We start from the raw sequence: 19,652 nt of genomic DNA, 5'->3' as shown, positions 1-19,652 counted from the left end.
CATCCACATCCCCATCTAGTCTTCAGCCACGCCTCCTCGGTCCTCCCTCCCTTAAGAAGAGCCGCCCGTGCTCTAAGGACTTTCTATCATCTGCGGCCAGTGGGAGGATAAGGTACCCTGGTGCCATGAGCTGGCTGCATCATGCGAGGCACTGAAGGGTTAGCCCTGTGACAGCCACCGGCTTCTGCCCAGCCCCCTGCCCAGGGAGCCCTCTCTTCCATTCCCCACGTTGTCAGGGTCCCCACCCAGCATGCTTTTCGGGAAGGCTTCATGCCCCCGGCCCTGTCCACACCGTCCTTGGAGCTGCAGCGGGACGGGTCAGCTGCTCTCCTCACTCACGTGCCGGAAGCGCATCTCATTCATGACCACATCGCTGCTCTAAAGATGCCGGCGGCTCCTCGCTGTCTGCGCACCCAAGCCTGGGCCTCGTTCGGCCTCGTTCGGCCTCGTTCTGCTCGCTGTGCCTGTCCCGGCCTATTTGTCAGTGTCACGGCCCTCTGCTTCCCAGCTCGTGCCCCAGCCCAAGCGGTCGCGCTACTCTCTCCAGTGTTGTTTTGCACTTCAGCTTCCATGGGTTTGCATGTGCTGCCTCCTGTCACATGATTCACCCCAGGCTCCTCCCGCCTCCCTGTGAAAACCCTGCCCGCAGAGCCCCGCGGCTGTCGTCCACATCTGTCTGGCTCTTGATTGCTTGGTGGATGCTCAGGAGGCCTGCAGGCAGCAGCAGGTCTTTGTGCTCTCCACCCAGGTCTGACAGCAGCTGCTGCCTCCAAGGTGGGCACGGGCTGAGCTCCACGTCTCCCAGACCCCTGTTAGGAGTGAGAGACCTAGGGGCTGGCACTGAGGCATAACGGGTAAAGTCACCGCCTTCAGTATTGGCATCCCATGTGGATGCCAGTTCAAGTCCTGGCTGCTCCACTTCCAGTCCAGCTCTCTGCTATGGCCTGGGAAAGCAGCAGATGGTGGCTGAAGTGCTTGGGCCCCTGCATCTGCGTGGGAAGACCTAGAAGAAGCTCCTGGCTCCTGGTTTTGGATCAGCACAGCTCTGGCCATTGCGGCCAATTGGAGAGTGAACCAGCAGATGGAAGATCTCTCTCTCTCTCTCTCTCTCTCTCTCTCTCTAACTCTGACTTTCAAATAGATAAATGAATCTTTTTTTTTTTTTTTTTTTTTGACAGGCAGAGTGGACGGTGAAAGAGAGAGATAGAGAGAAAGGTCTTCCTTTTGCCGTTGGTTCACCCTCCAATGGCCGCCGCAGCCGGCACGCTGTGGCCGGCGCACCGCGCTGATCCGATGGCAGGAGCCAGGTGCTTCTCCTGGTCTCCCATGGGATGCAGGGCCCAAGCACTTGGGCCATCCTCCACTGCACTCCCTGGCCACAGCAGAGAGCTGGCCTGGAAGAGGGGCAACTGGGACAGAATCCGGCGCCCCGACCGGGACTAGAACCTGGTGTGCTGGCGCCGCTAGGCGAGGGATTAGCCTACTGAGCCATGGCACCGGCTTGAATCTTTAAAAAAAAAAAAAGCCGTGAAAGACCTAGGCAGGTGCACTGGTGTTTGACTGATGGGGTAAAAGGCCCTCAGCATTGTCACTTCCCCCACAGTATGCAGGGCACCCAGCCCTTAGTGGGTGCTCATGAAAATGGTTTTTGAATGAAAAAAAATGAATGGAAAAACTCGCACACTCCTTTCATGTTTATAATTTTAAAATAAATATGGAGCAAATAGAGCTGGGATACTTTATCTATTTTTTAAAAGATTTATTTATTTATTTATTTGAAAGGCAGAGTTACAGAGAGAGAGAGAGGGAGAGAGATCTTCCATCCACTGGTTCATTTCCCAAATGGCCACAATGGCTGGAGCTGGGCTGGTTCGAAGGCAGGAGCCAGGAACCTCTTCCAGGTCTCCCACGCAGATGCAGGGGCCCAAGCACTTGAGCCACCATCTGCTGCTTTTCCAGGCCATAGCAGAGAGCTGGACTGGAAGTGGAGCAGCTGGGACTCAAACTGGTTGCCTGCATTGCATGCTGCAGCTTTACCCGCTATGCCACAATGGTGGCCCCTAGCAGGGATAATATTAACAGCTCAGAAGTGTTGATTATTTCAAGTTGCAGCCCCTGGCTTGCTTGTCCATGACTTCGGCATGACTTGTGGAAACCAGGGACTGTGTCGCACTCATTTCTGATCCCCAGCTGCTGGGTACGGAAGGTGGCATCTCTTCCCCTCTTCCAAAATCTACTGTGCTCCTCCCACCACCCAGGTTGTCTGTGTTGGACTTGAAGGGGCTTCCTTGATGTGTCTGCCCTGCTCCCTCTTGTCCTTAGGGAGAGACCCCCAGAGGGGCCTGCAAGACTCCATGCAGATGTTAGGATACCCCACCACCACCAACTCCTCAGCACTGCATGCGCAGCTCCTTCTGCCCTGGGCTCTGCCCCCACATGCCACACCTGCTTTCCACCACAATCCCGACACAGATTTATTTATTTATTTGAAAGGCAGAGTTACAGAGAAAGAGAGAGAGAGAGAGAGCTTCCATCCGCTGGTTCACTCCCCAAATGGCTACAACAGCTGGAGCTGGGCCGAATTGAAACCAGGAGCCACGCGCTTATTCCAGGTCTCCTATGTAGGTGCAGGGGCCCAAGGACTTGGGTCATCTTCCACTGCTTTCCCAGGTGCATCAGCAGAGAGCTGGATTGGAAGTGGAGAAGCTTGGACATGAATGGGATGCCGGCACTGCAGGCGGTGGCTTAACCCACCGCGCCACAGCACTGGCCCCTTGTGTCGTCCTTTCAACTCTACTGTCATCCAGCCCAGCTGGGATCTGGAAACTCCTGCCTTCCCCTTTTATCAGTGCTGTCCCCAAAGAGGGCCGATTGCAGAGTGTTGTATGCAACACCAGACACGCTACGTGGATTCAGTTCAGCGGCTTGGCTGGGGAGGCTGATACATCAGCACCCTGTTTTGGAGCAGACTGTGGGTGCACGGTTCCATTCTGCATCAACAGGCGCCTCTCTGGACTCCCTGTGAGCTAAGAAGAGAGGAAGGAAAGAAATAAGCTGTGCTCGATGTTAACCAAGTTAGCTAGGTTGATGGGACCATGGTGGGCATTGACTTGTAGCTGTCCCGTGCTCTGTGACCCCGCTGAAGTCACCCCACCTCTCTGAGCCTCAGCCTTCTCATCTGTGAAGTGGGGATGGTAGCACTCATCTCACAGGGTTGCTGTGAGGGTTGAATGGCAACGTGCATGGAAGAGCCTGGTGCAGTTCCAAGCATACCATAGGCCTTCATTAAGGGGTCCCTGTGGTACGGGGTGGGGCTCCGAGGCTGGGTGACGTAGGTTCCGTCAGTCAGGGCTGGATTAGAGGTAGGCCCAAAGTGTTCTTTCTTCCTAAGCACACCTGGAAGCTTCTGGAAGGAGGGAGGAGGAGCCTCTGGTTCCATTTGACTTTTGTATCACTCACCGTTCATAGCTCAGGGCAGGCAGTCTTGGCAGGAGGGGAGGGGCAGGGCACAGACCCTGGCATCACACGGCCGCTGGTGCCAGACCCTGGTTTGCCACCCAGCAGCGTGGGATTCCTGGCCCAAGGGCTTAGGCCCTTGCCGCACCAGGGTCCTCCCTGTAATATGGACTGTGACTTGGACCGCCCTGCGAGGATTCCTATGAGAACTGGATGTATCTTACCAAAACATGGCCCTTACACAGGGCCGGACGGGTGGTCAGCTGCCAGGCTTTGTGAAGGGCCCATGTGAGCATGACTTGTCTCCTGTGGGCACCCCACTAATGGGACTGGGGGAACACCCCAGTGGTAGCTGTCGCCATCTATTAAGTGCCTGCCCTAGGGCAGCGGAAGGTTCCCAGGAGGTCTCTGGCATCTGCTTCCCATGGCTGTTGCAACACCCCTGCTGCAATTTTGGTCTTCCATCCGGGGAAACTGAGGCTTAGCAGGTGACCTCGAAGTGGCCATGTGGGATTTGTAACCAAGCCCACGGGACTCCAGACTTCATTTTTTCTGCCCTGCCACGTGGCCTCGGGGGAAACACACCCTCCACCCCGAGCATCTGCTGTGTACAGATCACTGTCACCTCCCCAGACTCTTCAGGGGGTCTCCAGGGTGATGCCTATGGGCAGTGTGACCCTCAGCCACTCCCTTCGGCAGGGAGTGCCTTCCAGGCTCATGCTGGGTTGAGTGAGGGGTTGTGCACGTGCTAGGAGCGGCTTTGGAGAAGGCAGGGTTGTACGTGGGGACAGGGCACCCCTTGAAGGGCTTGTGTTCTGGGAAACCTTTCTCGTGGGGGGGCTGGCGGCCCTAATCGGACCCGTGACTGTGGGAAGAGGTTGTTTCAAAGGGAGGGATGTGGAGAGGAGAGATTGGAGGGGAGAAGGCCCTGGGACCAGCTGTGAGGACCAGAGCAGCGGGATGTGATGGGGCCCCTGCCTGTGTGTTTCGTGGCCCACTGTGGCTGAAGCAGGTGGCAGTGCCAGCTATCCAGCGGATTTGGGTGGGCCATGCATCTCAGGGAGGCTGCTGGAATGGGAACAGAGCTGCAGAGTGACTGGGGAACCCTCACTGGATGGAAAGGACCTGCCTGGCAACGCAGCACTTATTCATTCATTCATTCATGCATGCATTTGTTCAGACCACCAAATGTACTGAACGCCTGCTGGCGGGAGAGCAGGGGAGGGAGGGAGAAAGATAGGAGAGACGGACGAGACAGTCGGGAACCAAACCCCTCCATGGGGGGAACAAGGGGGCAGGAGTACCGTGCTCAGGCCTGCTTGGAGCTGCAGGAGCCTGAGCCCTGCCTCACAGCAGCCTGGGGAACACAACCTGAAAACGGGGGTTCCCAGGCCCAGGGGGGCCCAGTCAGTCCTGCGCCTGCCCTCAGGACCTGGCCTCCCCCCCCCCCCCCCCAGCTCTTGCCCTGCTGTCTCCATTTACCTCATTTTCTGCCCAAACTCTGCCCGGATGGTAGGGCACGGGGCCACCAGTCCCTCCAGGCTCAAGTTTCCTGGCATGGCAGCCAGTAAGGGCCTCTTGCAGGCTCTTAACCCAATAATGTGTAAAGACACTCTTGGAGTTCACTCTGATTGGTCAGGCCTGGTCACATGTTCATACCTGAACCAATCACTTTATCCGGAGGCGTGGAATACCCTGATTGGTTGGGCTGGGTCGCATACCCACTGACTGTCTCAGCAGGTGGAGGCTCCTGAAAAGAGCTGAGTGGTAGTTCCAGGAGAAGGGGGTGGGTGCCGGCTGGAATAAAGCCAAAGCCTACTCTCAGGACGCCAGTGGCCTGGCCACCCACAGAGGACCGGGTCCCCGGGAGGTGGAGTCTTCAGGGGCAAGATATGATGAACTCCAGCCAAGCCCACAGGGCCACAGGGGCCTCACCCCTCCTTCCTGACATCTGCACTCCGTTTGCTTGCATCTGGCATTGAATCCATCCTTAGCTTCCTTCCCACTGGGCTGGGCTCCCCTTCCCCTGGGGGTGCCTTTTGCTCCAGGCGCCTGTGGTCAGATTCCTGGCTGCCCAGCATGCACGGTGATGGAGATGGCAGGGCTAGCTCGGGCAGGGAGAGCTTTTCTCTTTTGAATCCTTCCAGGGCTCTGTCCAGTCTGGCTGTGCCTGGGCAGTGTGTGTTTTCTGGACAGAGACCAGAGCGCACCCCTGCTTCCATTTTGTGAGACTGTTTGTTGGCATCGTGGGTGGACACTCTGGCAGCTGTGTGGCTCCTTTGTGTCCTGAGGGGGAGACAGGCTGGTTTGGGACATGAAAGGGTCAGCTAATGCCATCCTGGGTCTCATCAAAGCCAGCTAAAGCCAGGCGAGATTGCACATTGCAGCTTCACTGGTGTAGGGGCTCAGGGTGTTGGAAGCGCGCGCCCTAACATCAGCCCTGCTTGCAGCTGCTCTGTGATCTTTGGCAAGTCTTCCTTTTTTTTTTTTCTTTTCTTTAATGTGTATTTATTTATTTTTCCTTTATTTGCGAAAGAGAGAAATACCTTCCATCCATGGGTTTACTCCCCAGATGCCTGCAACAGCCAGAGCTGGGCCCCGCCAAAGCCTGGAGCCCAGGAACTCCATCCGAGTCTCCACGTGGCTGGCAGGAGCCCAAGCACCTGAGCCATCATATGTGCCTCGCAGGATGCGCCTTAGCAGGAAGCTGGATCTGAAGCCAAGGAGCCAGGACTTGAACCCGTCACTCTGACGTGGGATGCAGAGTGCACCACAACACCCACCCCGTCTTCATTTATGTGCCTTGATTTCTCTTGTGCATGTGGGAACAGGAATAGGAGGGAATCTTCAGAAAGTTCATGGACAGTGTGTCTCATGAAAATTATGCATGCATTTTGGTGTCTTTTTTTGCCCACCAAAATGAACTGAAAAATTCTTAACTCCACCTTTTCCATGAACTTTTTGAAGTACCCACGTACTTTAGAAAGGGTAAAACTTCATTCTTGAGTGCTCCCATCAGCTTAGACTCTGTCTTTCTGTCCCCAGAGCCACCCAGACACCCGTGAGATTCCTCAGGGAGAGACTCAGTCTCTCCCTTGGCCGTGGCAGCTGCAGCCCCTCATTCAGTGGTGGTCACTTTAGGGCAGTTGTCACGCCCTGTGTGGGGAGGCAGCTGTGAGTTCTGCCCCCTCTCAAGGTTGCCGCCTCCCCCTCCCCCTCCCCGCCTTCCAAGGTGAAGCCAGGCTGTGACCGCCGCCTCCCCGTGCCTCCCCACCTCCCCGTGCCGGCCGCTGAGCCATTAGCCCCACTTCTCACTGGCTGCGCATCAGCACAGTAATCATTTTCAGATTTACAAGCATTAAATATTTTAATTTAATGCCTTGGCTCTCTTGTAATTCATGCACTTAATTATATGATAATTACTCAAATGAAAGAGATACAGCTGCTGCCGTATCAATTCTGAGGGAAGACTGGGTTTGGAGTCAGACTGCTTTTGGGGAGGTGGCCCCCGCCCTGTGTTCCCCTCCACCCCGCCCCTTCTTCCCTCTGGGCTGGGTAAACCCTGTGCTGCTGGGGGTGTAAGCCCAGGCTACGCAGTCTGTAACCATTTGCTCCGGGCATCCCAGCCCGTTGTGGGGACTGCACCGCACACAGGGGACTCTGATGGCAGGGGACAGAGAGGACGCAGGCGAGGGCCCTCCCAGGATGGGGGTGGAGTGAAGTGGAAGGGCCCCCTCTGCATGTCCCCCACCTAGGCAGAAGAGGTTCTTCTGGGGTGCCAGGAAGCCACTTCCTGCTTTAGCAATGGATGCCCGGCGGGAGGAGCGATTCCCACTGAAAATGAAACTGGACCTGGGCCTCCCACCACTGACCACCAAGGGCTTTTCAAAGGCAGGCCTGCAGTGGAGGGAGGGAGGGCGGGCCTTTTGATGGGCACGCCTCCTGCCTCCAGCCCCTCTCCCCACTCCCCCCAACCACTGTCCCTTTCCTTGCAGTTTTCCAACTTTCCTTCCTTTTTGTTTTTCTCTTTCCCTTTTGACATCTAACATGGTGTTTAATGCCCGAAGGGTACTGGCTCTTATGTCAGAACTGTAACTATTAATATATGGCAAGTAGTTCAACTTGCGCCTCCCCCCACCACGTTCTCTCACAGAGCCCCGCTGGGGCTTGCTGCCACACCTGGGGGACTGGCCGAGACCCTCAGTATTGACCGTGCTTGCAGATCTGAGACCAGGTGCTGCCTTGGGCCAGGCCCTCCTCACTGGCGCCTGGGGCCTAGGGCCTGAGACAGGACTCCTAGAGAGAAGCATCAGGAGGACTCCCGGACCACAGCCCTTGGCTGCCGTGGCGTCCGTGGTGCTCTGGCCTTGGCGAGGAGCATTTTTGCAGAATCGGGAGGGTGACGTGTCCAGGCCAATGACGTGGTCCTGCTCCCCAGAGAGCTTCCTGGCTTTGCGGGCGGGGGCCCCGCGTTTCCGCTGAAGTGCACGCTGAAGGGTTACACACGCCTCGCCCCGCGTGCAGACAATTTTCAGCTAGCTTACAGCAGCTGCGGCGCCGTGCTGATAGATTAAAAGCAGCAACCAGCCCCAGAATGGAGTGTATTAGAACTCCTGCTGGCTCGAGCTGGGGAGAGGCCCACACAGCTGTCATCTAGGCCAAGTTTCCAACGGAAACCTCAAGAACAGGATGGAACTCGGAGAAAAGTTAGCTTTCTAAATGAGGTGGCCGGCTGTTAATCAGGAGAGCGAGGAGAGGGGCTGGTGGAACGCCGAGATTCAAAGGAAGAAGAGGAGGAGGGTCATAGGGGTGTCCTGCCCAGACTGGTCTGGGAGCAGTGGGGCTGCTGCAGGTGTGACCCTGGTGGGTACAGCAACCCTCCTGTGCTTTGCTGCAGACTGTGGGCTTGGGACTTGGGTGAGTCGGCAGGACACCCAGGTGTTTCCAGAGGGCCCCGAGAGCTCCGTGCTCACACCCACCCCAGGCAGTGTGGCTCTTGGGCCTGTCCAGAGAGCTGTGCGGGTCTGCCCTTACCTAGGAAAGATCTGTGGTTGGAGTCACCTCCCATCAGCTGGCCTTAATGTCCTGTCCTGGCTGCAGCATGGTGGCCCAGGTTTTTGTTGTTGATTTGTTACTCATTTTATTTACTTGAAAGGCAGAGTTACAGAGAGAAGAGAGGCAAGAGAGAGAATCTTCAATCTGCTGGTTCACTCCCCAAATGGCCGCAATGGCCAGGGCTGAGCCAGGCTGAAGCCAGGAGCCAGCAGCTTCTTCTGGGTCTCCCGCATGAGTGCAGAGGCCCAAACACTTGGGCCATCTTGTACTGCTTTCCCAGGTGCATTAGCAGGGAGCTAGATCGGAAGTGGAGCTGCTGGGACTCGAACCGGTGCTCACATGGGATGTTTTCGCTGCAGGCCTTGGCTTAAACTGCTGTACCACAGCACCGGCCCCTGGTGGCACAGGTTTTAGATTTCAGTTTTGGGGCCTTTAGGGGGAGGTTCTTTTGTCTTGTGATGAAAAAGGTTTGTGGCAGGGCCTGGGCTGTGACCCCTGAGTGTGACCGGATGCTGCAGAGTGGTTCTTTCCATTGTCATGAATGCCACTTGAGAACCCATGTAGACCATCTCCAATCTTAGAGAAATCAGAACACCAAGGGATGTAGCTGGAGCTAGTCTATTTTTCTTCCTCTTTCTTTTTGGCTGTGTCCTGATTTTTGCATAAAGCAAAATGCTTCTCACTGGAAGGACCAGGTGAGTCTTTACTGGGGGGGTGAAAAACCCCGAAAGGAATAAATCCAAGTAAACGAGCACTGTGATTATGAAGAGTACAGCATATGGCCGTAATTCAGTTGCAGTGCTGTGTGTGGTGCATCTGTAGTGGCTCCATCCATTTAACAGCTTATTGTGTCCTCGCTCGGGCAGGCCATCAGCTGTGTGTGGGAGCTGGGGTGGCAGGTGCACTTGGTTAGTAAGGAAACGCACACCCAGGCGAAGAGCTGCTGGTGTCACATATCAGCTGCTACAGCCTCGTGTTGGGAAGAGGCCTGGTTTCCAAAGCCACGTGCATGGCCTCTGTCCATCCGACGGTGGGACATGAGTGGCTTGTTGGTGGCATGATTTGGAGTTTCTGAGTAGATGTGGAGGGGTCGTTTCTTTCCTGCTGTGCAGTCTGCTTTCAGGTGTTGTCTTGGATCTGTGAGCTGGCTCTGCCGCTGAGATGGGTGGATTCCAGTGGTGGGCTGGGGTGCAGGCAGGTGCCGTTGGTCTGGTCCAAGGCTGTATTTGGGAGCTGTGCAGACAGGCCTGGAGGTTAAGCACCTGGCTCCAGGAGGCGGACAGCTTTGGTGTGAGTCCTGATTTCGCCCCTTGCTGCTGCACTGCCTGCGGTAGGTTTTTACCTTCCCCGCACCCCACTTCCCAGATCTAAGAAGAGGACAGTGGTAGCCTGTCTCTCAGGGGGTTGGTGTGAAGGTTAAATGAGATAACTTGTAAAATGCTTACTACTATATTGGGCATTGCAAGTTACCCAGTGACTGTTAGCAATTGGTCAAATTCATCTTTTTTTTTTTTTTTTTAAGATTTATGTATTTGTTTATTTGAAAGGCAAAGTGACTAAGAGCGAAGGAGAGAGCAAGATCTTATGACTGCAGCAGCTAGGACAGTGACAGGCCGAAGCCGGGTGCTTCATCCGGGTCTCCCCCATGGGTGGCAGGGGCCCCACACTTGAGCCAACTTCTGCTGCTCTTCCCAGGCCATCACAGGGTGCTGCATCGGAAGTGGAGCAGCCGGCGCAGGAGCAGGCGATGGCTTTCCCTGCTAGCGCCACAGTGCCGGCCCCAATCAGGTTCATCTTTGATCTGTAAATAGTTTGACAAGATCCCCTAGAACTTGAAGTCGTGTAGTCTAATCCTAGAATCCATTCGTGCATCTCCTCTACAAATGCCCCTCTTCTCTTGGCTGCTCTGGTGATGGGCAGCTCACCCCAGGCTGCCCCTGCCAGCAGTCGTGGACCCAGTGCCCGGTCTCTGAGCTTTGTGCTGTTCTGCCCTGAATTCCTCTGCAGTGTCGAGTTCCAAGAGCAGCCAATACTGCCACCCATCAGGTGCCTAGCACTTTGCACGTTGTCTCACCCCCTCCCAGATCCCGAGGGACCGTGTTATTTTTGCTCCTTCTTTACAGATGAGGAAACACAGGGTCAGATGTGGCTAAGTCCACAGAGCCAGGTGGCCCGGCTGGGACTCGGATCAGATCTTCCCGATGTCAAGACCCTTGCTCTTAACCATTTATCCGTTCCAAGCAAAGCTCAAAACCGACCAACAATTCTTTGGTCTTTTCTCCTGCAGTCAGCTCACTTTCCCATAATGACTTTTTTTCCCCATTGATGTTTCTCTTGCATGATTTGAGGGAGTGTGTCAGATGTTACCTTTAGTGAGTGAGGTGTTAGATATCCAGTTCCTCCCAGCACCATGAAACTGTAGGGTACATTCTGCCTGCAGGAGACAGGACCCATGTACAGTGGCATATAGCCACCTAAATTAATAGAAGTAATAATCTGATAAACTGGCTATTGTCATTTATCCCCCTAAAGCAGAGCATGTGCCTGAGTTGTCAGTCCGGCCTCAAACCAGTTAAAAATAGGCAGCAATTACCAGGGGCTCGGTGCGCAGGGCGGCTGCAGTCCTGTAGTCTTCAAATTAGGAGAAATAATGAATGCATCCAGAACACATCCATTTTCAGCGAATGCTGCATGGATTATAAAATTTATTATCAATAAAATTATTCATTTGTGCCATATACCGCACTTAGTGCACCTGAAGTGAGAAATTAGAAGTGTGTTTAATTCTGGGGCTGGAAGAAAATACAACTGCAGCAGATTTGCAGTAATAGGAGAAAGTTAATGCCCAGCGAGAAGGGAATCAATTCAGCTGTCGCTTTTATATTTTGGAAAGCAGGTTGGTTTCCCTTTCCTTCTTTTAGGATAAAAGCACACTGACTCGCTTAGATCACTGGTTCTGGTACTGCATTCAAAGAATATTTAAAGAGAAGTTGTGAATGAGGAGAACACACGAACATGAATCATGTGTGCGTGAATCTCTCTGCGTGCACAGGCGCTTAATGCCGGGGCCGCATTCTCGTGTTAGGAGATTTTTGTCATCTTGCAGACAATTATGATAGCTACAGCATCACTGGGCAAAATGATCTTTAAACATGTCTTTATTTGAAAGGGAAGAGGGGAAAAGATTGAGAGAGAGAGAGATCTTCCATCCACTGGTTCACTCCCCAAATGGCTACAACAGCTGAATCTAGGCCAGGTCAAAGCCAGGAGCCCACAACTCTCTATGCCAGTCCCTACATGGGTGGCAGGGGCCCAGTCACGTGGGTCATCATCTGCGGCTTTTCCTGGTGCGTTAGCAGGGAGCCCGATTGGAAGCAGAGAATCTAGGACTTGAATCGGCACTCTGATATGGGATATGAATGGTGACTTAAGCTGTTGTACCACAACGCTGGCCCTTGGGCAAAATACTCTCCTGAGAGCACCATCGTATGCTCAGTCTGTCATTGACGGAATGTTGTTCTGTGATGCAGGGCTGCATGTCTGTCTGTAAATGAAATACGTGTGAGTGCAGCTACATTTCTGTACGCACACACCGTGATGTCATTGCTGTAGAGGTGCAGCAGGTAGATATTTAACCACTAGTGGTCTGGCTGGAAAAACCCTTCGGACTTGTTGTCTTTGCCGATTTCTGTGGTGTAAACACCACCACCATGGCTAAATGCAGGTCACCGCTGTGCTGTCGCTTATCCTGGAATTGGGAAGAGAAGCAGCCCCGCAGCTCTCGGGGTCAGTAGGGGCTGGCTCCGGCACACCGCTGTCCCTCGCACACACACATGGGCAGGCAGCTGTGCCCATGTTGTGGCTGTGGTTTAAGTTGGAAAAATAGAAGAGCGAAGCTATACATGATATCCACAACCCTGGGGCCCTGGGTGTCATGTGTGCTCCCCACATGCCCACGACCTCGCAGGTAGATGACACGCACCGAAAGAGCAGCCTCTGCCCGGGAAACCCTGTGACTTCATTTTCATGAAGTCACCAGTGCAAGAGGAAGAAAGGAAGGTGGGGACGCCAAGGTGAAGGAGGAGGAGCCTCCAGCCTGGCTCCCCTTGCATTAGCAGCGCTGGTTTGTCTTGGGCGGGCTCAGCGGACTTGCCTTGGTTTTTATCCGGCCATTGTTCTTTTCTCTGCCGCGTTTGCACACTGTGGCGCGTCTGGGGAATTTCAGCAGTTGGAATATACATGAAAAGAGTTGCGCTCCACTTTCATAAGGTCCCTGGACGGCTTGGACGCGGCCTCCAGGCCCCATGGTGGAGCCCACACCACATTCATATTCCTTCCCATCACCACACACATGATAGCGCGGAGCCCAGACCAATCGAAAACTTGACAGTAAGCCTTTTGATTTTGCGGGGAAGCCTCCCTCACGCTGCGAGAGGGAAGGGAATATAGCCCAAACTGGACTTCATACTGTGGCAGACTTGAAAACCCAGCCCCACCGCAGAGCCGGCTGATTGGAATAGTTGGAAACTGTGTCCAGGAATTCGGCTGCAAGAACTTGGCTCGCAGCAACTTCTGCTTTTTTGAAAGAAAAATTGTCAACTGGGAGAGCCACTTGGGGCCTGGGTTTAATCTGTCCAGGCAGTAAAGCTTCACGGCCATGACTGGCCAAGTTTGGCTAAAATGTCGAGAGCTCCTGCCCACACGGGGACTCCAGTGGGGTCGGGGAGGAGTGGTGACGGCCATCAGTCATGGCTGTGGTCACCCACATTGAGATCATTGAGATTTTTGCCAATCGCCAGCTTGCTGCCGGGGAGATGGCAGAGTTGGAGGTGCAAACAAGCTACACAGCACACGCGATCTGCTCCGTACCTCGGTCCCAGGCTGCTGTGACAAAGTGGTATTTTTCTGGGTACAGCTTTCACCTTGGCAATGTCTCCATGACATTTAGGCAACCAAAGAGGCAAGAGAGGCTCCCCTTGCTGTCACCAACGAACATCGGGTCAGTGCAGCAGCAGGGACCCTGTGTCTCCCTCCCTTGGGAGAGTGTCCATGGGATCGCTCATTGATGGCACTCCCCTCTGTGTGGACCCTTTAGTGCAGGAGGGACCCCACTGTGAAATCCCTGCAAAACCCAGGCTGGACTGCGCTTGCCCAGCCACACCCTGATTCGGATGCGGACAGCAGACCTCGGTTCAAGGGGGCAAGTCAGGTGGTTGGCAGAGGCCAGCCAAGCCAGGAGCCAGGGTGCACTGTCCTGGGAAAGCCCCTTCGGCCACCTCCTTCTCTTGGACAAGGTTGTTAAATGGAGGGAAGATTCGTGCTGTCGGGAGCGAGACACTGATGTAGGATTGGGGCCAGCCACTCATCCTGGGGCAGGTGTCACTGGGGCCTCCTCGATAGTGGGTAGGGGCAGTTGGACCCCTCAGGCAGACACTTGCACCTGCCTTGCCTCGGTCCCATTCAGAACCCCACGTTGTGTGACTCTGTGGCCATTTGTTCCGAGTAGGGAAGAAAGGAACAAAGCAGGAAGTGGAAACAGCCCAGGGGTTGAGCCCTGGTTTTGCCCCTTTGGTGAAGTGAAGGCATGGATAGGTGAGTGCACCTCAGAGCCTCAGTTTACCAATCTGTGAGGTGGATAGCACCTGTTCACCGGACACTCAGACCTGCCTGTCAGAGTAGTGCTCAGGCGATGACGAGAGAGTGGAAGGGTCAGGTGCGTCTCCAACCTCATCCACGGCAGCCAACCCCAAGCCTTCCCTGGGGCCAGCCTGGCCCAGGGGACAGGATCCTGAGGCTTCTCAAGAGCTCAGGACCCGCCCCCACCTTGGATACAATTTCCGGGTGGCCACGGTGGGTGCCATTGCCAGGTCTCGCCAATAGGGTTCCCCTTCCGCACCCCCAGATACAACTTGGTGCTTCTCAATGCCAAGACTGTTCAGGCAAGGGCAGGAACCTAGTAATTTCTCAGCTGGAGAGCGTTGTAAAAATAAATGTCTTCTGGAGGTTGAAAGGTTGTCAAATACACACTGAGCCTAATTGGGTCCTCAGAATGGGCAGCTCCTGATGATTTTCACTGGCAACGAGGATGCGGGGCACACAGGCCTGTGCATGCGTGACCGTGCTCATGTGTGTCTGTGTGTGTGTGTGCCAAGGCCTGTTCATGCGTGACCGTGCTCATGTGTGTCTGTGTGCGTGTGTACCCAGGCCTGTTCATGCGTGACCGTGCTCATGTGTGTCTGTGTGTATGTCCCCAGGCCTGTGCATGTGTGACCATGCTCATGTGTGTCTGTGTGCGTGTGTGCCGAGGCCTGTGCATGCCTGCCTGTGCCCACATATGTCTGCATGTGCATGCACACGTGCCTATGCCCATGCATGTCTATGTGAGTCCCTGGGCAGAGCTGAGTGAATGCCAGCTTTGGAGCCGTGTCCCTGCGTGTGTGTACCTGTATCTGGAGCTTTTTTTTTTTTTTTTAGATTTATTTATTTACTTGAGAGGCAGAGTTACAGAGCGAGAGTTCTTCCATCTCCTGGTTCACTCCTTGAATGTCTCAACTGCCAGAGCTGTGCCAATCTAAAGCCCGGAGCCTGGAGCTTCCTCTGGGTCTCCTACGTGGGTGCAGGGGCCCAAGCACTTAGGCCTTCTTCCACTGTTTTCCTAGGCACACCAGCAGGAGCTGGATTGTAAGTAGAGCAGCCGGGACTTGAACAGGTGCCCATATGGGATTCCGGCACTGCAGGAGGCGGCTTCACCTGCTACACCATGGTGCCGGCTCCCCTGCAGCTGTTGATAGCCCCTCTGTTGAGCAAAGGTCATGATGTCCCCTGCACATGGGGAGGGTCCTTTGGGGCCAATTCTGGGCCTGCCTTTCATCCTGGATCATTGTCAAGTTGGGAAGTGATCCTGGGCTAGGGCCAAGACCTCTGCTGCTGCAGCCCGGAGCTGCAGACTTTTCCCATGCCACAAGAGCACGGCCCCCAGGTGACCATCCTGATGCTTGCCAGTGTCCAGCACAGAAGCTTCTGTTTGCTGACTCGCCGAAGTCCCGCCTTAGCCCCGTGCTCAGGTTGTGAGGCTGCAGTGTGGAACCCCTGTGGCCTGGTCCACCGTTGCAGGCCCTGCGGGCTCCGTCTGTGGGCCCCTACTTAGGACGCCTGCCCTGGGCGGTTGGCTGCCAGGTCTGGGACTGATTTCAAAAGTAGTCCTGGCCTCTATTTGAATGCAGGCCATGCTGGCGGCAGGAAGTCCCGCCCCTGCATGGTGGTGTCCCGTGGCTCTAGCCCCTCCTTCTGTTTGCTCGCTCCCTGGTGGGTTGTTTCTCCACTTGGGGCTTGCTTCCCTGCCCCTCCACGACCCCCTGGAGTCCTCCTCCTGCTGCTTTGGGGATCCCAGGCCCGGCCCTAGGCCTAGCAGGCAGCTAAGGAGTGGGCCCCGACCCAGCCTGGGTGGTCATGAAGGGCTAGGGCCCGAGGGAGGCTTCAGGAAGGACCCTCCCTACCTCCTGAGCCAGCCCAGGCTCCCAGGCCTTGGGTGGGAGGAGCTCCTGCCCCAGCTCCTCACAGCTCCTCCAGCCCAAGGCCTGCTGCCGGCCTGAGCCTGAGGAACAGAGCCTTCCTCTGCTCCTCCCAGCCACCCAAGCGTCGTGTGTGCTCAACGCCGGGCTGTGGGGCCAGAGGGCCGGAGTGCTGTCCGGGCTGCACGACCCTGAGGATTCCCCCATTGCAGTTTCGCCTGCCCAGGCCTGGGCCCGCCCAGCCTGCAGCCCTCTCCTCTGTCGCCGGATTGTTTGCTCAGCCAAGACTGCCTAGCTGGGAGGCGGTGGGCGGGGGCTGCCGCGCCGGCCCCCGTTCCTCCTGCCAGGCGCTCATTTGTATGCAGAAGGGATTAGGCGGAATTTACCGTGGCCTCACCCTGGGGAGCTGCTCGCGCCCCAGGAATGCTCTCCGACGGCCGGCGTGCAGCGGGCAAGATTAGAACAGCCCCTCCTGCCGCCGCGCACGCCCTGGTCACTCTCCAGGCCGCCAACATCGAAATCATTTTCATTTAGACCCTTTTTGATCATCCGGCCTCAAAGAGGGCCCGCCTTGTGTGACAGCGGGCACCAAAATGGCCCAATTATTTGGAAGAGGAGGGAGCAGCTGAAAACAGTCAGATGTGAGAGCCAGGGCACTTGATCTGGGCTCGTGGCTTTCTTCCTGCCTTCTCCCACCAATATTTTTACAGCTGTTGACAGATATTGAGTTACATGTGCCTGGGCTAGATCCCCGCGGTACTGTTTCAAAGATCTGTTCACCATAAAGTGTGCTGTTCTCAAGTAAATGACTGACTTCAAGAAAGCACGGTAGTTTAAATGTTACTATAAATACAGGAGCTAAGACATTTTAATTATAATTTTTGAGTTATACAGTGTTCTGTAAGTACACCAGGCATTTACAAAAGAATTTGTGTTGAGCTTCCAGACACGGTGCTCTCTTGTGGATAGAGAAGTAACTGCAGGTGGCTAATTCTGCAGGCTGGTGGCTGGCCCCTTGTTTACTTAGGGTCCGGAGGGGAGGTGGGAGGCCGTGGAGGCTGTGGATGTTGTGGGCCCGTTTGGGAGGGTTGAATCCTCCCTTTGTATTGAGCCCCCTTTGTGTGCAGAGTTCTGAGCTGGGGGCTGGAGGACCTCAGAGCTGAGGGGGCAAAATCTCGACTCTCACATTTGTGATCCTGGGGGACAGCTGGCAAATTCATCACAAGAGATGCTGCAGGGGAGAAATATGTATGGGAGCACGGAAAAGGCCCCTCCGTTCCCCCCGCCCCCCCCCCCCAGTCTAGAGGAAGGGGAGGGCTTTGGGGAAGGGGCACACTTCTGCTCTGACTACGCGAAGGCTGATTTGGGTCGCTGGGAACATTTGGAAATGAACGAAACCAAAAGCAGTCTTCAGCGTGAATGCAAATGTTCTGAGCAGGCTGCGTGGACTGCCTTGCCTTCTCCCTGGTGCCCTTTAAATCTCCCACTGCTCACAACCCAAAGGCTCCAAGGGCGGAGGAGGCAAGCAAGCCGGCGGGCTTCACCACACAGCCCTCGGTGGGATGGGTGCAGATAATTCCTGGGTCAAGTGAGAGGGAAGCAGCTGGAGGCTCTCCTGCTACTGTGGTGTGATGGGAGCAGCCCTTGGACTTGTCTCCTTGTCCGCGCTTCTGTGCTAAAGCCTGGGTTAAGGAAAGGGGGCAGACCTGGACTAGCATGTGACTGTCACCCATCTGACAGCCGCCTCGACAGCCTTCGTCCAACCTTCCTCCCATCTATCCATCCTCCCACCTCCCTATCCCATCTCATCCCATGCCATCCATTTATTGATCCATCTGCCCGCCCTTACAGCCATCCATTTGTCCCTGTTTCTCTCTGTCCATCTACCACCCACCCACCAGATAGCCATCCATCTTTCCAACCATGCATATGTAATCCAGGAGACATTATACTGCAGGAATTAGTAGCAAGGCCTCTGCAGTCAGATGTCTTGAGTTGAAACTCTACCACCATCATTTACTTGCCTTACGTCCTTGGAAAAGCTGTGTGCTAATGCTTTCTGTCTATAAAATAGCAGAGGACAACAAAAGCTAGTTGCAAAAATGAGATACGGGGCTGGTGCTGTGGCGTAGTGGGTAAAGCTGCTGCCTGCAGTGCCAACATCCCATTTGGGTGCTGGTTCAAGTCCCGGCTGCTCCACTTCCAATCCAGCTCTCTGCTATGGCCTGGGAAAGCAGTGGAGGATGGCCCAAGTGCTTGGGCCTCTGCACCCACGTGGGAAGACCTGGAGGAAGCTCCTGGCTCCTGGCTTCAGGTCAGCACAACTTCAGCTGTTGCTGCCAACTGGGGAGTGAACCATTGGATGGAAGACCTCTCTCTCTGCCTCTCTCTGTGTAACTCTGCCTTTCAAATAAATAAATAAATAAATAAATCTTTTTAAAAAATGAGATACTACATGCCCGGTGCTAGGCTCATGGCAAAGACTAAAGGGGTGTTGGTTCCGTGTTCTGAGTGACACTTGCATGGCAGCTGCCATCCTACATGGCCTGAACTGAATGACCGAGTGCTGAGGTATCAGCTGGAGAGGGGTCCCCTGGGAAAAAGGGGCTTTTGCCCTTCAGCAAGGCTAGAATTGGAGTAGGAGGGACCTGCTGATATGGGCATTGAGGACTGTTAAGGAATGCCCAGTGTACTTTGGTTCTATTGGTGTATTTGAGAAAAATTCCTGCCTCACATATTTACCCATACTGGTTTTTTTGTAATGTTTATTTTAACATTTATTTTAACCCATGTGAAAGGTGGTATGTCACAGAGAGGAGAGCTCTGCTATCCCTTGTTCACTCCTCAAATGACTGTAACAGCCAGGAGCCCAGAACTCCGTCCGGGTCCCCCACATGCATGGCAGGGACTCAAGCACGTGAGCCATCATCTGCCTCCCAGGTGCCTTAGCAGTCAGCTGGACTGGGAGCAGAGTAGCAGGGACTCGGACAGGCACTGAGATCTGGGATGTGGATGTCCCAAGTGCTGGCTTAACCTGACCCCTCCCCAAATTCTGTTCAAAAGCCAAAAGATTTATGTATGTAATTATTTGGAAGGCAGGGGTTGGGGAGATCTTTCATCTGCTGGGTCACTCTCCAGCTGGCTGAAACATCAAGGGCTGGGCCAGCTGGGATCCAGAAGGTCTCCCATGTGGGTGGCAGCCTTCCCAGGTACATTAGCAGGAAGCTGGATTGGAAGCAGAGAAGCCGGAATTCAAACCAGCCAGCTTAACCACAACACGGGCCCCTATCCTGTCTTTAATGTAGTCATGTTTACTTTGTGTTCATGGGGGTCTCCTGGACTTTTCAAAAATTTGATGAAACAAATACGAAATACCAAGGAAACTGACTTGTGTCAGCCACGCTCTTGATTTTAAAGGCAGTTTTTTTCCGAGCAGACTCAATGCCGGGTTACGTTCCAGTTCGATCATTCTCTGACCGTTCTCTCACACACTCCTTCACCCAACCCGTGTTGAGAACACCAGCTGGGTCCCAGGCACTGTCCTAGGTCCTTTTGTCCTTAAGGTCTGGTGTAGGATTTATATATCTGGAGGGAAATAAGCCAAAATCTTGACAGTGGGTTTCTATGAGC

At 54.6% G+C, this 19,652-nt stretch overlaps 1 protein-coding gene and 1 long non-coding RNA gene across 10 annotated transcripts in view; one reads left to right on the top strand and one right to left on the bottom strand.

Annotated features, from left to right (window-relative positions):
* The window catches only part of ZNF423 (zinc finger protein 423), a 328,940-nt gene that overhangs the window by 252,974 nt on the left and 56,314 nt on the right, over positions 1-19,652 (top strand). The window lies entirely within an intron of this gene.
* On the bottom strand, positions 2,466-5,033 carry LOC138846688 (uncharacterized). The gene is made up of 2 exons (XR_011384219.1): positions 4,939-5,033; positions 2,466-3,026 (listed from the first exon to the last, which is right to left on the bottom strand). It is a non-coding gene; the product is annotated as an uncharacterized lncRNA (long non-coding RNA).

Source organism: Oryctolagus cuniculus, chromosome 18 (assembly GCF_964237555.1).
Source record: "Oryctolagus cuniculus chromosome 18, mOryCun1.1, whole genome shotgun sequence".
In the NCBI taxonomy this organism is placed as follows: domain Eukaryota; kingdom Metazoa; phylum Chordata; class Mammalia; order Lagomorpha; family Leporidae; genus Oryctolagus; species Oryctolagus cuniculus.
Note: the sequence above shows the minus strand (reverse complement) of the source record. Positions and strands in the feature narration are given on the sequence as shown.